The following is a 5,154-nucleotide window of genomic DNA, read 5'->3' as shown; positions in this document are numbered from 1 at the left end:
TATGGAATATGGGGGGAGGGGTGAAAGTGGGAATGTTGCCCAGCAAAGCGGGTAGTTCACAGCTAGTTGACTATAAAGTAAGAAACACTCGATTTTAAATAACAGATTATTACTTTGGACAATCGATAAATAAATCGTAAACTCGAAAGATGCCATTTTAGAAAAATTCGGTCAATTTTGGCGAGAGTTTTTACTAATTTTGCGCCTTTCATATAAGATCCTAGAAGTTTTTTTTAAATAAATTGATGACATCATTTTTATATTAAAATTGTAATTTTCATGTAATAATTTACAAATATTATAAAAATAATAATAGGTCTGTACTTTATCTACTATAATTATTAATTATTAGGCGCCATCATTAACGTGCTGATAGAAAGTTATTGTGTCCTAACCCGAAAAGTGAAATTTCGGTTCACTTTTTCAAGTATTCATAGAGCTTTAACATCATTTTACAATAATTTTTATAGACTTGTGTACCTGAATCAGAAAGTTATCGATGTGACCTTTAATGATTATACGATTTCTTGTAAATTTTTTATCATCGTAATTTTTTAGGTGTGGTTGATTTTATTAAAAATTCATTTTGATTACAACACAGCAAAAAAATTATTAAGTTTTGAGTCAGTATGACCTTTTTGAATCAGACTTATAACTTTCTTACGAAGTAAATTATTTATACATCGTTTTTTTGGCTGCCAGTAATGAAACTATTTTGTTTTATGGTTTCATTTTCTTTTGTGACACTCAATTTAATATTAAAGTTTTATAAATATACCTAGGAAATAGCGAGAACAAATAAAATTTACAAAATTTTAGAAATCCTCGAAAAATTTTTCGGGTACGGAATCCTAAATTCGCACTTGAAACATAGCTAAGAACACTCTTCATTAAATTACCTATTGAACAAAACACGAAAAAAATCAAAAACGATTCATTCGTTTCGGCGCTACGATGTCACAGGCAGACAGACACACACACATAGCGGTCAAACTTATACAAACACCCCGCTTTTTAGTTCGGGGGTTAAAAAATCAAGAATTGTGTTGAACGTCTTAAAATCTCTAAAATAACGATGGAAGTAACACGACGTGGTGATGAATTAAAAAATAATTTACACTAAAAAAAAAACAGTTTTTTTTAAATTTATTTTTAAATAAAAAAAATTTTATTTCCGCTTTTTAATAGGAATAAAAATATTTATAACTTTTTTAATGTGTTTTGATGTAACATTTTTTTTTTTTTTTTTTAGTATTTAATTCATGGTTTTTTTTTTTTTTGGGTTCATATTTTTGTTTTTAAATTCAAAATTAGGTCACATCACAAAACACATGTGGCCTTATAGTCAGACTTACTGTGATCATGATGGAATCATATTTAACACTTTTTTTGAATGAGTTTTTAAAAGATATATGAGCATGACAACAACAATGTTTGATTTAAAGGCTCAAAAAATTTTGTAGATAGACTTTTACTCAAAGAATATGTGCTTAAACAAAAAATATATGCAAACTTTTGATAAATTTCAGCTTGATATCGTTTTATCGTTTTGGAGTTATCGTGTTGACAAACAGACAACCGACTAAATGGGACTAAACTTAGTATACCTTGATATATTTCATAAATACCTACATGTTATGAAAACAATATGAAAAGTCATCATTTTAAAAAATTACAAAAAAAACAATGCAAACGTTGATTGAAAAAACAATTGATTTGGATATTATAGAACTTAAAACTTTGTATACGTAGTGTGTGTACGTAATGCATTGTTTTTTTTTATTTTTTTTTATTTATGTTTATGTCATTGGTACTATTTTATGAATAAATTATATAATTTTAATAACAGTGTACATTAGGTATTGGAATATACGCAAATATTGATCATTATGTAAAAATATCAAACTGTAATCGCCTAATCAGTAAAGTTATAAAAAGCTCGTTCACTAAATTCTTTTTAAGCACTTCAGGTGAAGAATTCTCGTTACACGGACAGAAAAGTGAAATTGGTTTTTGAAAATTTTTAGAAGTACGCAAAATATGAACATTTAAAACTCCTAATTAAACAAAGAGGAAGATAGTGATTAGTGACATCACTGCTCGATATCACCAGAGACATATAAAACTTTGATTTGCTAAAAAGAGATGGGAAACAATTTTTGAATGCTATTAACTGCTTCGTTTTTAAATCAATTTTTAATTTGACTAACAAATTTTGTCATGATATCAAGTCTAGTTTTGAATTTTTATGGCAAATTCGACATCAGTCAACTACCGTATTTACTTTATTGGCAGGTCCCTACCATTACAAATCGGGACTCTATGCTGGATTATATTGATCTGAAAGGTTTTTATTTGTTACGCAAATTGATTCTTGGCACATTTATACAATCGATAAAAGATGCAAAACTCAAACAAAAGGATTTTTCAGGGTTTTGATTTATTTAAAGGCGCAACATTTTTAATTCAAATTTAAAAACTAATCGATATAAGATGTATAAAGAACTTTCAGATTTGTATTGACATGAATGACTTCCAGATTTAAGAAACATAACTTTAAATCGTTATATTTCGAAGTAAACTTGAATGCAACTTATCGGAGTAGACTGTCAATGTTTTTTTTTTTTTTTTTTTGGACAGATTCTAACAGTTGATTTGAATGGCATCCCAATCAGAGTCTTGATTCATTTTTTGAGCAAGGAACTTTTCTATAATGCATTTGGTTGTTACATAAGAATACATATATTTTAATTGTCCAGTACTTTCATTATAAATATAAATATGTATTTCTTACCTTTATAATTAATAAAATCAACGAATTTCTTGACTGATTATTTACATTTTGACTGTACTTTGAACTTTATCGTAGCGCGTACACCAAACCACGTGACACGTCCACTGTCGTATACTCCTAACTGGTTGTTGTTTCCTGTAAATAAAACAAAACAAAAATTAAAATTAAATTATTAATTATTAAATGAATAGAATTATTGTATAAAATATTATTCAATTGTATTGTGTTTTTTTTTTTTAAACAATCATTGTTATAAAACATAGTATAATGATTTGTATGTCACCAGACCCAAGACCCAAAGACCCAGACGAACGGAACAAATAAAATACATAAGTATCAATTTTTTTTTTAAATAAAAGGGGACAGTAGAATGAAAGTGATCCAAGTAACTTTTGTGAAAAAATAAAGTGAATGCATTTTTAAGGATGTTTGAGCACGGTAGTGGGGGAACAAATTTAATAATTATATATTTTCAATTTTAATGATAAAATATGTTATCACTTGACGATATAAGATTAGGCGTACCCCTTAAAAAATGGCAAAAAAACTGAGAAATTTTGGGTATCTACAATTTCGATAAAACTCAGTATATTAGGTAATTTTGGCCCAAAAGAACAAAAATCGGGTGCATTTGTTGACTGGTCGATTAGTTTTTGAGATACGGACTAAAATCGATCCAAATATTGCAATTACTCAGCTTTGAATAGGACACGGCTGTTAAAGTAACTACTGAACTTGTTTTCTTTCTTTTCATTTTTTAAATTATTTATTTTATTTTAGACTTTTTTAGTGTCCCGGTACTAAAATAACTAATAATATATAAGATACTAGCTGACCCAGCCACGCATTGCTGTAACTCAAATATAAAGATAAATTTGATTTATAAAGTAATTTGATTTATGCAAAGTATTCTATGTAATAGTGACTTATTTTAAGTAATGTTTATAGTAAATGTTACTTAAGTCAGTTTATTTATATTCGTTAGTTTAAGTTCGTTGTTGTATTTTAATTTTTTTTTAATATCAATTTCACAAATATTTTTATGATTAACAAAACAAAATGATAACATATTTTATCATTATCAACTTTTAACTGTATTGTGTTAAACTTACTTAAAAAACACTTACTTAACATAAGTTACTTAACTTACAAAAGGAATTTTTATTACATGTTTATAAAAAACAAAATTAAATAACTTAAGAGTCTTAGACGAAGCTATTTATCTAGAAATATTTATGTTTAAATGCGTCTAACGCCATATAATATCAAGAATGTTTAAAAAAAATTAAAATAATGACAACCTCATCCCGAAGTTGGGGGTTTCATATTGAAATAATGTAAAAATACTTCCAAACAATTTCCCAATGATTATAGCCCAGGAGCTGTCGATCTAAAAAGTTCCCTCATACGTGCATATATTTTTTTTAAAGAAAATAGATAGTTTAAAACTATAGGAATTCGAAACGGTAGGTTTGCGTGGTTTTGCAAAGCCGAAAAAATGTTAAAAAAAATTAATTGTTAAAAAAATCGATAAATGTTTGTCCCTCATGTTGTGAAATGGTTTGCCTAAAGTATATTCTACAGAAAATTTCATTATCTTTCAGAAAAAATTTACGCAAACCAATTTTTTTAGCCGGGAGAGTCAGGCAAGCCTTTTAAAGTGTGTGATGAGGGAGGAAATTTCTCCCTCATTACGTAACATGATTTTTTTATTTTTATTTTGTTCCTTGCAGTGTCTACTTTAAGATTATCTTGGTTTGCGGGCTCAGAAACGGCCGGAAATGTCCAGCAAACCAGCTTAAAGTTCATCTACTCTGAACTCATTTTCAATAAAGATAAACTAGAAAAATGTTTCGTTGTAAAATTACTATTGTTTTATGGTGATTTTTATTTTTTATTTTCTATTAAATACTTTTATTTTATAAAATTACTTTTCTATATTTTCTTTTGATATACTTTTAGTACGAACTTCATATAGGATATGACGTCTTGTTGTTTTTACGATTTGAAATAATGAAAGGGTAAATATAATTAAAGGAATAATAGGAAATTTTTATTTTGGATGGATTTAATAATTTAATAAAAATAATGTCAGTTTATAAATGCAGAGGATAGAAAAAATACCACAAGTGTCTATACATGTTTGAATGTGTTTATTGTCTATACAAGTTTGTATGTGTTTATCTATTATATTTATTGAAAATGAGTTCAGAGTAGATGAACTTTAAGCTGGTTTGCTGGACATTTCCGGCCGTTTCTGAGCCCGCAAACCAAGATAATCTTAAAGTAGACACTGCAAGGAACAAAATAAAAATAAAAAAAATCATGTTACGTAATGAGGGAGAAATTTCCTCCCTCAT

The sequence above is a fragment of the Chrysoperla carnea genome, chromosome 4 (assembly GCF_905475395.1).
Source record: "Chrysoperla carnea chromosome 4, inChrCarn1.1, whole genome shotgun sequence".
NCBI classification, from domain to species: Eukaryota; Metazoa; Arthropoda; class Insecta; order Neuroptera; family Chrysopidae; genus Chrysoperla; species Chrysoperla carnea.
Note: the sequence above shows the minus strand (reverse complement) of the source record.